Raw genomic sequence first — 13,571 nt, 5'->3', positions numbered from 1 at the left:
ACAAAGTATGGCACGGTATATGATTGAACTAGATGTCAAAAATGCCTATTGGATTTAATTTCAGTACTAAAGGGGGCAGAGACTCAGTTTAAACTGACCATATTGTATTACTGAGTTGTTATAACTGTACAGCAATTCACTTGGTTGAGCCATAAATGCCAAAAGGTGAAGAACTCGCTCAGAGACATGCATGAATGTTCTAATTCCAGAAAGAATGGAAAATTGCTTAAGGATCTACATGACTGGAAGGAACTATTGGACACCCTCTTCTATCCTCTAGGCACTGTTCTGCCCTGATTGATTAAAAATAATTTAGAGCCTACCGGCACTTTTGCACCACCGGAACGTCACTTTGTTTACGTTATGGTGGCGCTACGTGCCACTGTCATATTTATTTTATAAGGCCACATAAAGCCACGTTACGTGGCTTTTCATGGCCTTATAAATATATGCCTCTGTGGGCATTCCCAGCAACAGCCATGGCTTTTTGACACAGCCCCAGATTTACGACAAATCATAAATCTGAGGCAGCCCCAAAAACGTACGCCTCCCTAGGGGAGGAGTAAGGAAGGCACAATGAGGAGAAATATCTTAATTTCTCCTCGTTTTTCCTCTTTCTATGTGTTCTGCATTCTGCAGCACACATAGCAAGGCCTGCTGTGCTGCCCTACGCGGAATAAAAAACAAAATGAGGCCCTGAGTATACTGACCTATGCTCAACCTGTGTTTCCAGCTACCACTTCTTTGTAAATGTTAAGGACATTATGTGCAAAAACGCCAACTAGTTTTGAGTACACTTCAACCTTATGTACGTACACTAAAGGGGATGACTGGTACTTAAAACATATGGGGCCTATTCACAAACTACATTTTGTAGTACTACAAACTATAACATGGTAACATGGTATTCACAAACATATATGCAGAGTTTACACATCTTCCTCTCCTATCTTTTTCTGTGCAGAGAGCTCCACCCTGAATGTGGAGTGTCCACATACATAAGTATTCATTTTAGTAGCAAATGTGACAGGATAGTGGATGTGGCTCAAAAATCGGGGAGGGACATAAGGAGGAGTAAAGAGAGGGTTAAGAGCAAGATTATGGAAGGGTTAGGAAGGGATTTAGATTAAATAAACTTTACTATTAAAAAATATATGAAAATCGTACATGTTTTTGTTAACTATACAATATTTTAATAATCCTTTTACATTTTAAACTTAATGTAACAGTAACATTTATAATATAATTAAATTACATTCTTTATATCACTTTTAATGCATAATAAATAAATGTGATTTTTTACTTTAGGTGGGAATTTATTTTTGAATCTACACTTTAGAACCTTAATTTTAATACATATGTTTACATGAATGAAAGATTTATTTAAAAATATAAATAGTGCTGTAGCTGTTTTTATTCCTACATTTAAAATAACTATATATACAATTATTTTACATTAATATTTAACATTTGGGGTGGAGATGTCCATATAGTAAAGTGTGGAGACAAATTCCCTATACCTTAACATATGGATAGTTCCACTACTGTGGAAGAGATTAGTAGTAATGTAGAACTAATGGAAAAAGTGACAGCACGGTTAACTATATATACAATTATTTTACATTAATATTTAACATTTGGGGTAGATAGGTCAATATTGTAAAGTATAGATACAAATCCCCTATATTTTACCATATGAACAGCTGCATTATGGTGGCAGAGGTCTGAAGTAATGTACAAAAATGCAACAGCACTATTAACTACATTTTACCTTAAAATAAAATGATTTTAAATATATTAAGCTAAAATTGCTTTTCTAAAGTTTAAAGTTAAAAAAATTAACTCCCATGTAAAGTAAAAAAATATATTATGCATTAAAGATTGAATTGTGGAATAAAATGAATTTAATAATCTAATTATATTATATAACATTCATTGTTACATTAATTGTAACATGCAATAAAGTGTTTATATATACAATATTAAATAACTCACAAACTCAAAAGAAGAAAAACAAAAAATCATGCAGCTTAACACCAGGAGAGTACAGAGCCCTACAAGATCTAAGAGATGATCCTCAGATTATAATCAAAGCCTCTGATAAAGACGGAAATATTGTGGTCCAATATCTTAACCACTATATAGATAAAGCCAACAGATAACTAAGGATTGTTATGAAAAACTAAAAGACAATCCATTGGAGGCCTGGACTCGAGAATACCATCTTTTATTACAGGGATGGAAAGGTCAGGGTCTAATTGACTTTAAAGAATACATGTACCTAAAGGTGGACCACCCTATCATTGCAGCGATTTACTTTCTACCGAAAGTGCATAAGTCAATCACCAATCCAACAGGAAGACCAATAGTTAGCTCCAACGGCTCTCTTCTCAAAACAAGATCTTGTTTCATTGATATTTTTCTAATGAACTATGTTACATCTTTACCATCTTATCTGAGAGATACTAAGGACTTCCTCAATAAAATTCAAAAAATGCCCTGGAAGAAGTTTTCATCATGGCAACAATAGATGTAGCATCTTTATACACCTCAATCGTCCATACGGATGGAATTTCAGCTGTCAAAAGCTTCTTACATATGAGATCTATAAGTTACCTGGAACACTTGGAGATGTTGTTAGAGATGCTAACGTATTGTCTAAACCACAATATATTTCTCTTCAAGGGTGACCTCTTCCGACAAAGGCAGGGAACCGCAATGGGGACATCTTTTGTGCCCACCTATGCCAAATTGCTTATGTCAGTATGGGAAGCTGATGTTCTGAGGACTCAAGATAATTCCAATATCAAAATCTGGACAAGATTTATCGACGACCTTTTCGTGATATGGGATGAAAATCGCACAGACCTCGAGAATTTCATTGAATCTTTGAATAATAACAAATGCAATCTATCATTTACATCTACAATCAGTGAATCAAATGTCATCTTCTTAGATGTGGAAGTCTTTATTAAGAACCAAAGGCTCTGTACCACGATGCACCTAAAACCCACCTCATGCAATAGCATCCTCCACGCAAAAACCAGACATCCACAAAATTTAAAATGGAGTATACCCTATGGAGAGATGCTCAGAGCAAAAAGAAACTGCTAAGAAGTCTCTGATATGGAAATCCAACTGGATGAAATGAGTAACCGCTTCTTTGAAAGAGGCTATCAAACAGAAGTGATTGAGACCACAAGATCTAAAGTGAAATTGAAAATGATAAAAGATCTTTTAACCTCACGCCAAGAAGGTCCAGGGGAAAATAATAAAGAAGATGAAACAACACGTTGATTATCGATTTTAATAACCAAAACAAAGAGCTAAGAGAAACCACACAGAGGAACTGGAAGATACTAATGTTAGATGAAATGCAGTCGTCACATCCAAGCATCACATACAGGAAAACAGCCTCCCTGGGTAATATCTTAACACAAAGCCTCTTAGAAATAAAACAACCTAACACATTCCTGGATTAATACTCCTGGTTTCTGGAAAGGCTCAAAATGTAAAGCCTGCGAACATGGACAAAACATACCAACTTCAAAATGGGAAAATTGAGCATATAGAAGATCACATCACATGTGAATCAAAGTATGTGGTGTATATATTAGAATGTCCCTGTAAGAAACAATATGTGGGAAGTACAATCAATAAATTGAAATTGAGAATTTTACAACATCTATGGGCCATCAAGAATAAAGATTTTAGCTACCCGATGGCTAAACATTTTCATGACTTGCATTCAAGTGACAGCCAACAATTAAAATATTTTGGCATAAACATTGTGACGCAAAAAAAAGGAGGTGACAGGAACTTGAATCTAAGATGAACAGAATCACGACTCATCTTAGCTATTGGTACTGAAAACCCATATGGGCACAACCTGGATGCAGAGTTCCATATACATCTATAGAAACTAACATTCAACCCATAAACAAGATCTTGGGGATGGCAATTAATAATCCTTTTTTGGAAACCATCGCTTCTGTCAGTCTCAGCTTCACACCAAAGACAAAAGATCTTTTAAAGGGACAAACTATCATTTGAATACTGTGATGCTGCTTTATCTGCCTTTTATTAATTTGATGAGACTTAAAAACATACCAGAATTTTATATGAAATATTTTGCAATGCAATGGGCTAGGAAAGTTCTAACATGAGCAGATTAATTTGGAGCGTTCCTTCTATAAATTGATTTGCTGAGATTCCAATGATGGTATAGGAATTGATGGATATACTTTATATTTAATTGAACAACTAGAGGTAAATGTTTACTTAGCCTTACCAAAATCAAATGTACTGTTGCATAGATCACTTTTTACAACGGGAAATTTAAAATAGACAGATGACTTGGAGTTTATTGGACTAGTACTTTACTGTAATTTGACATGATAAAAGATGTCATCTTTCATTTTTAACTTACAAAATATATATCCATATGTCACTTTAGGACAGGAAACCCCCTTATCGGTTGACATATGAATATGAATTGGGCCCTTATCAAAATCTGCAATTAAAATGAAATGAGAATAGCTTCTACACTTTTACTTACGGCATATAGGGACACAGGTCACTTTATGTAATAGACATTTTCCTATGAATTTACAGATGTCTAGAAGCTGAATATTTCTTAAATTAATGGGAATTCATACTGATTAAGACACTTCTCTCTCTCTGTACATAGATTAAAATGAAAATATCACCTATAACGAATGTCTATACATACACTTTATTCGTTTCTATGGAGAACTCATGAAATGAAATGACAGATGATCATACTGATTGGGTTTTAATTTAAACTGTACTTTACTTTGAACAGAAAGAGGATTCTTTACCCAAAATATACAAATGTACTAGTCATTTTATTGTATTGTAGTCTCTCCATGAATTGACATATGTCTATATAAATTGGCAGATTTCCCTCTCTGATGTAAAATCTCCCAAATTGTGGCAATTCTTACAACTGTATAAAAGGAGACTCAGATAAAATTACCATTGTATAAATTAGATTAGAGTTTCTGTTAAGAACAATAACAAAAAATGTTCGCACTTGCACTTTCTGACATTCAGAGTCACTTAATGTACTTCACAAATGATATGTTAAAACGGCTGATGAAATTTGCCACTGTTTGCATATGAGGATTAGCAGTCTAGTTACTGAACAGCAGTAAAAAGTAATGAGGGATTAAGCACTTGAGCACTTTAAGAGACGTTGTAGATGAGGGGACTCTATGGTACAGTAGAAGGCTGGGAGCAGAAATGCATAGACCGTCCTTAACCGTTTGATTTGCACTATGGGGTGCTAAATAAACACTTTTTAAAAGAATTATCAAAAAGTTATGGACAAATCTGTTTGAAAAATTAATAAATAATTTGCTGCTTACCGAGAGTGCCGACTTTTGCCCTTTTCGTAGTGGCTGTGGATAGGTATATATATATACGCTCCTTGAGGTTTCAGAGACTGTCAAAGGTGTTCTGGACTCGGGGGGCAAAGCCATGCTGGTGATGTTGGACTTGTCGGCGGCTTTCGACACCGTCCCCCATGATCGCCTTCTCGAAAGACTTTTTGAGATAGGTGTGCGGGGGACGGTGTTCAGCTGGTTTTCCTCCTTTCTAGCTGGCCGCCGGCAAACGGTCTGGGCCTCGCCAGATTCCGCCGTGATGCCGCCGCTGGGAGTCGGGGTCCCTCAGGGCTCGATTTTGAGCCCGACCCTATTTAATATCTTTATGACCCCTTTGGCGGCGTTGGCGGAGTCGTTCGGGGCTCGGATCGTATCCTACGCGGACGATACCCAGCTCCTCTTCTCATGTAAGAGAGGAGGAGACTTTGACGGGGAGAGTATCCGGGATTGCCTTGGGGCTGTTTTTCATTGGTTCCAACTAAACAGCCTCAAGTGCAATTCCGAGAAATCTGAGGTACTCTTTTTTGGGTGTGATACCGAGCCCAATTGGCAGGACTGGTGGCCCATTGACATGTTTCCTCCGACTTGCTCCTCCAAGACGGCCAAGAACCTGGGGGTCAAGATGGACAATGGGCTTTCTTTAAAATCTCAGATTTTGGGGGTGTCAGGCACCTGCTTTGGCCTCCTCAGGATGCTGCGGAGGTTTCTCCCCCTGTTGTCCGAGGAGCACAGGAGGCTGACGGTACAGGCTCTGATTGGGTCCAGGTTGGATTACTCCAACATTCTCTACTTGGGCCTACCAGAATACCTGTTGCAGCGGCTCCAAGTGGTACAGAATGCGGCCGCAAGAGCTATTTTTGGCTTAAATAGGCGGGCTAGTGCAAGGGAGTTGTTGAAGACATTGCACTGGCTTCCAGTCCGGAAACGGATTGCCTTTAAGGCTCTGACCTTGGCTTACAAGGCCCTTCATGCGATGGGAGCAAAATATCTGCAAAAGAGAATTACTTTTTATCAGCCAACTCGCTCCTTGAGGTCTGAGTCTCTGCTCCTGGCGGTTGTCCCGCGAGTGAAGAAAGCCCGCTCGGGTGGCCGCTCCTTCGGTTTACTTGCACCACAGCTGTGGAACTCCTTGCCGCTTTCGCTGCGGGGAGCAACCAGCTTACTGGCTTTTAGAAAGGATCTTAAGACGTGGCTTTTTACTCAGTAGACGTTATTTGGTCTGCTTTTTAGGTTTTCACTGTTCTGTCCCCTTTTAAACGTGTTATGTTACTATGATGCAGCACTCCTTTACCAAAAAGCGCCGGGATACTCTTTTTGAGTCGCCGTGCGCTATACAAAAGATTAAATAACATAACATAACATAACATAGATAGATAGATAGATAGATAGATAGATAGATAGATAGATAGATAGATAGATAGATAGATAGATAGATAGATATGTATATATCCTACAGTAGGTAGAAATACTTGGGATCTCCTATCCATAGCAGAAGCATTCTTTGACACCAATTAATGAATCTTCATGACATTTTCTAAAAACAGGATGCCAATCATTCAACCTGTCCATGAAAAGTTTCGGGGCGATCCATCAAGTGAGGGCCGAGAAAAGGCGGGGGGAGTAAAAAAGTGAATTTTAGGCGGTATTCCCATAGGGATTTTGAACTTTATATAGCCCGAACCGCTGGATGGAATTATACCAAATTTGGCAGAAAGGTAGCTCTTGGTCCAAAAAGTGCCCTTCTGTTATTTGAGCAGTAGTGCTCTATTTAAATATTGGAGGGGGCCACACGGACCTCCATCCATTGGGCTCATTAAGCCCGGGGACCACCACCTCCCCGGAGCTTTGCATAAATACTGGAGGGTGGCTGCGTAGACCCCGCTCCTTGGGGTTTAATCTGCCCTGGGGACCACCAGCTCCCCGGGGCTAAATAAACGATGAAGCAGTGAGCCACACAGAACCCCTTGACCCCGGGGACAACCACCTTCCAAGGCCAAATACATATTTAAAACAGAGGGGAGTCAACCGGCTCCATTGGGACATATGTGGCCCCAGGGATCACCACCTCCAAATGGGGCCAGCACATGCATACTGAAGAAGGGGGCCATGTGGACTCCCTTTCTGGAGCTATTAATGGCCCTGGGCACCTCCACCCCCCAGGTTAGGCTCCCTATGTCCCGGTGTGCTGACCTGGGAAATATGTGTTGGTATTAGCTCGCCAGGAGCTGTGACAGCTCCTGCCAAGTGAGGATAAACACTAATTCCACTCCCAGCAAGCAGGAGCTGTCAAACTGCTCCCGCTTGCTCGGAGAGGAGCTTTCACTGTTTCGATAAACAGAAGAAAGATTGCTCCCAAAATGCATGAAGATGCAATTCTAGCAGCTCCCTGTGTGCTGGAGCAGTGCTGGCTCCCACAGAAGGCGTGTGACCTAGCTGAGACCATGGGGGCCGTGAGGCTCCTCCATCGTCCACAGCAATACACAGTGGGCACCTGGGGTGGAGCCTGGCCACCCCGATATTGATGTCCTTGCCCCAGGGGATGAGGTCTCCAGAGCCGTATGTGGCCAGGGAGGGCGGCACGCAGACCCCCCCACTTCAAAGTATATATTTGGTCCCAGGGAGCTTGTGGTCCCCGGGTACCAGAGGGTCTGTGTGGCCCCTCTCATAATTTGTAAGTTAGCCCTGGGAGGTGGTGGTCCCTGGGGCACATGTAAGCCCCAGGGGGGGCTGTGCTGCCTCCTTCCTTTGATGGAAATAGGTGGCAGGCGCTTAGAGCCCAATGGAAGTGGGTTTCCTGCAGCCCCCTCCTTAATTTCAGTAAAGCCCCAAGGAGGTGTTGGTCCCCAGGGCTCATAAGAGCCTCAGGAAGGGGGCCCGTGTGCCCTCCTTATTTTTTAATTTATGTGCATGCCCCCAAGAACTGGCCCACCCAGGGGCTTTTTTTGTTTTACTATCTTTGCTGTGTAATCATGGATCCACTGCAAATTTGCAGCACATATTAAAAAATAGATACTTTTTTGTCATTGCAAGGTCACAGGGCAAACCCAGCACCAAGGCTAGGGGTCAGGGTATTTCTACCCTGCCCTCTTTTCTTTTCTTTGACAAGGCTGTGCATGACGTGGCCTTGCCTGTTTAATGGGGTGTTGGCCGCAGGACCTGGCCACAGTCTAGGCCCTGCTGCCAATCCCGTCACACACAGCTGAAGGCCGTGCGTTACACATGGTTGGGTGCTTCTAGGGGGTTGGTCACAGGGCTTGACGTGGCAGTGGTTGGATTAATGCAAAGTAATTAAAATTATTGAACGGAAAAAAAAAGCAGATAATATACTTAAGAAATAGAATTTAAAAAAACATAGAAATTCACTTAAAAAACCCAAAGGTTACAGGGATGTTATACTTAGGTTCTAAACGTACTCTCACAAAACCATAGAAGTTCAGCAGTTACAGTTAGCGGAAGTAGCTATGACTCGTGCCCTAAGGTAACTATAACTTGCGCCCTCACCATGCACTCATGACATCTTTGATAATATCCTTGATAATATCACTGTAACATTTGCAGTAAAATTATTGAGACAAAATTGTGCATGGCGAGGGCACCAGTTATAGTTATCTACGAGTTAGGCTGGCAGCTTGATTGAGAGTTATATATACCCCTAATAAAGGCACTGTTGAGTCTCAGTGTAGCTGGATGATTCTCCACACAACAGCGCAAAGGGCGAAGTGCATGATATAGATTAGATAGAGACGATTTTAAAATAACAGTATCTATAGGTAGTACAGACTCATTTTCTTTTTTTAAATTAACCATTGTCAAAAACGGCAATCCTCTGTGTAGAAATCTTTCACAAAAGTATCTCCATATTGCCTGGCAATTTAAAAACAAGTACTTACTTTTGTATAATGTATCGATGGCATACTTACAGCATTTCTAAACTGCATCAGATAACAGTGGCTTGAAACATATGAAATACATGGGCTTTGGCATCCAATAAAAAAGCTTAGTTAATCAAATGTGAATATTTTAACCCCGACCCTTTAAGTCATAGACTGTCAAATTCCAGACTTTGCCCTCCACAGGCTAATCTGTGGTACTATAGGTTTCTGCAAATACAACTCCTGAGCAAGTTTTCTCGCTCAATTTAGCTAATTGAAAGTCAGAAAAGAAGAAGGGCCCATATAAATTGGTGCAAATTAATGTAAGGATTTCCAGCCATTTTACAATACTGCATGCAGTCCTCAATCTGAGCCGGTCGTACTGGTGTTCCGCACCCATGCTTAATTCTCAACACCAGAGCTTGTGGCAGCTGCTATAAGGTGGCGCTGTCTGGCTAACTTGGAGATGACCACAGCAACAGGTAATTATTCATTCAATATACATTAGAAATGTTTATTACCTGCCGCCCAAACCACTCTTATAGGTTTGGGGGCCTGAAATTGTCTGAATTGTCACATTTGTTGGAGTGTGATGGTTAGTAGTTGTGTTGTTACTATCGTTGGCAGCATTGCAGGGGCATTGTGTGGTGCAAGCTGCAGTGGTCTCCGGACCAGAGCCCTGGCCCTGATGTTTTCTACAAATTAATGATTTGACAGACATAAGGATCCATATCCAATCCATATTGTGGAGAAGCGTGGCTCAATGGTTAGAGCGGCAGACCCTGATGCAGAGCTCTGGCCCGGGACCAGAGTTCAATTCCCGCCTCGGCGGCTCTTGGACTCGATTTCCCCGGACCTGATTATTCTCGCCTTGGTGCCTAGTCTAATCATGGGTCCTACTCTGTGACTCTGGGCAATAGCTTGCTTAATCTCCACAACGGCCCCAGCAGCGCTTAGATGCCTGGCTTCTCCTTGGGGGTGCCCAGGAGTGGACATTTCACAGGAAAGCCAGGATGGGTTCCACAGCGGTATGAATACAGTGCTACGAGATCTCTGGGTAGAAGTGCGCTATATAAATACAAACACATTTACATTTACATATCGTTTTACATGAAAGTACCAACAAGACCATCTGATTGCCCAGAAAATGAATTTCAGGAAACCAACCAGAGATCTAGGGACTAGGGGCCAGATGTAGGAGGCCAAATACTGGTCGGTAACGGACGATTTCGGCCGTTACCGACCGGTATTTGCAGTTACAGATGTAGGGGGGCCTTAAATTTACCGATTCGGTATATTTACAGATTCTGTAAATTTACCGATTCTGTAAATTACCGAATCGGTAAATTTACAGAATCGCAAATTTGTGATGTACGTGGCAATGAAAACAGTGCCACCGGCCCTTCAGAATTCGTTATTTACTATGACATAGTATGTCATGGTAAATAACGAATTCCTGTGTACATGCACCTCTGTGCATGTACACCTGTCCATGTGGCACACATACATGCCCTAAGTGCATGTATGTGTGCCACAGGACACACAAGTCAGAATCAGGGGTGCAACAGGGTGTCAAAGTGACACCCTGTCCCCCTTGCAAATTTGGTAATTTTACCGAATCGATATTTACCGATTCGGTAATTGACATTGATTCCTATGGGCCTCAAGGTAATTACCGAATGTTACAGATTCGGTAAAAAAATCAGTACAAATACCTACATAGCATTTACCGATTTCTAAATACCAAATCGGTAAAATTCGGTATTTACGAATCGGTAAATACTAATTACCTACATCGGGCCATAGATGTCTTGTTTATATATTTTGTATTCATTCTGTGGCACTTCCTAGCCTGCAAAGTGCGCCTAGTGCGTTTTTTCATAATACCTTGAATTGAGAATTCCACCGGCATTAAGGTCTACTTTGACAAAAAAAAAAAGTGCTTCATCATTCTTTCTTATGCCTTCATTCTGTATTCGCCTTGGTGATTTATTTCCGAATAGAACTAGTGTAAGCACCATCTCGCCAGCATGCAGCTTTAGGGGCACAGAAGAAAGATGCCCACGACAGAGGAAGAAAGAACAATTAATGCAGCTTCAATAATCATAACTGTTTCTTTTTTGATGAATGCCATGCAGAGCAGATGCGACCAATCTTAGCTCTTAAAAACGTCTTTAGCTGCTGTGCACATTCTGCAGCTAATGGGTCCTCCTTTCATAAATCCTGAAACGATGTTCTTACGCGTCGGCTTTGTTGTTAATCAGAATTTCTTCCAGCCACAAAACCCGGATAAATTGAAGTTTGACTAAATGTTGTTTGTGACTGCAACGTAATCTTGCTATACATCCTGCATATGAAAATAGGAGTTTGCACAAGTCTAACACAGCAAAAGTCACAAATAAATTTCAGAATGAAGGCAGAGAGAGGTGGGTGAGTTTTACACTTTTTTTGGTTGTACTATAAATGAAGTGCACCTTCAACGTCGCTCTATATATGTATTCATATGCACTCAAGAGAACATTATTAGTGCAATTACCAAAGGGATTTAGGAGCTCATCAAGTGACCCGAAGAGATTTGTATTTCCCGGACGAAATCACCGCCCTCTTTCAGATTAATTTATGCCTCAAGGGGGCTGAATACTCAAATGGAATTTCACCGCGAGAAAAAACGGCATGTTTTCCTCGTTTCTGAGTTGCAAGAACTAAAATTGATCCTCTGCTCAACACCCCCGCAGCACCAAACACACCCACGTAAACATCCATTTACACAAGTACATTTCTTACCTGTGCAGAGAAACTAAGGGGAAAATTAATTGTATAATTTGTCACATGGTGTCTTGAGCTTATTAGGCCCAGTGCACAAACACGTCCATTTTACATATTCACGATTACAGATGATATCCTTTTAAATTGTGACTTTTAGCACACATTTGCTTGCGTGCTGACATTAGATAGTGTACTCAGAAAAGGTTTGTTTACAATTACATTTCCTCGTAGGCACGTTGTCATACCATAGAACATTCTGTTCAAGGACTAGGTACACTGCGCACACTGGCCTTGTTTGTTATCTGTTCGGGGCCAGAGCCGGGTGGGAGAGTCAACATGACAGCAGGACCAGAACTCAGGCACAGTACAAATGGGTTCAGTTTCTTTATATAAACTGCACTAAGCCTCTGTTTAGGAAGTGGAGCATTTTGATGGGTTGTCACAGTCACCCTATGACTGAATACGAGCCTAGTTTAATTCCAGGACTATCCTGAGAGAGATGGTGGCCTGCTCTACACCAAGACTGGCAGCCAGACTGGCTATCAGATGACCCGTGCACACAGGTAAATGGGGAGTTAGACCACTCAAAGGTTTTTTTGGCAGACCCATACACCATATGCTTTCTTGAATAGACAGTGCTAGGTAGTAGTACAGTTATATGTATTCACATAATCAATGTAAATGCACAATGGATGAAATGTTTATCATTTCACCATTCTCTTAATGCTGGTTACTATGCTCTGTTTTATTCTACTATTATTGCAGCACTAAATGTGTGAATGTCAATTTGTGTATTTCATGTGTTTCCCTCTGGGCACGCCGGAGTTAATAATGAAAGGGTAGATCTGTTTCCAAGATTTCTTTGGAGGAATCATGTTCGCCATATTCAGAGGTTTCAGACACCATCCAGTACCTTGTAAAGTTTAGAGGACCAGATGGCACACTGTAAGCTAGCCAGGAACTAGTTCAACATATTCTGATGGTATGAGTGGATCAGTTTGGAATGATTCTGTCCATACTCCAGGTTTGACCATTTTCCAAATGAACCACATACCTGCCCACCCTGGCAATCCCAATAGGTTCAGAAAATCTAGAGGCTTTCTTCCTCCCTGGTTTGGGAAGATCCACCCGGGCCCATTATGAAACTTGAAACCCTCTGGATTTGACATGTCTGGTCTGATCGGATCTATTCTTGTACTTGACCTGGTGTTCATCTGTTCTGGAAATTTCATCACGATCCACTAAACATGCACCCTTATTCCTCAACCCTTGAGGGTACACCGTGGTCTTTGGGGATCTGCCTTTTAAGGATGAGAATGAGGAAATTCCTGTAACACTGTTGGGAGTTGAGTGATATGTTCAAATAGTGTCCTGCAAAGCAGAAATGGTAGGAGAACCTAGTATCTCTGCTCTTTTGAGACATTCCTTGAACATGCAGTTCATCCGCTCTACTAGCCCATTTGCACGGGGACAGTACAATGCTATTTTGTGATCAGTAACATAAGAACTCATTCATGTTTCCTGA

The 13,571-nt window shown here is 41.1% G+C and overlaps 1 long non-coding RNA gene across 2 annotated transcripts in view; it reads left to right on the top strand.

The window, feature by feature from the left end:
- The first annotated feature begins 12,490 nt into the window (after nucleotides 1-12,490).
- Nucleotides 12,491-13,571, top strand: part of LOC144771574 (uncharacterized) — a 280,409-nt gene continuing 279,328 nt past the window's right edge. For both annotated transcript variants that reach the window (XR_013599359.1, XR_013599360.1), the window contains exon 1: nucleotides 12,491-12,609. This is a non-coding gene — a long non-coding RNA (uncharacterized LOC144771574). The remainder of the gene's footprint in view (nucleotides 12,610-13,571) is intronic.

Source organism: Lissotriton helveticus, chromosome 8 (genome assembly GCF_964261635.1).
Source record: "Lissotriton helveticus chromosome 8, aLisHel1.1, whole genome shotgun sequence".
Lineage (NCBI taxonomy): Eukaryota > Metazoa > Chordata > Amphibia > Caudata > Salamandridae > Lissotriton > Lissotriton helveticus.
The sequence above is the reverse complement of the archived record's forward strand: the minus strand, read 5'-3'. Positions and strand labels throughout refer to the sequence as shown.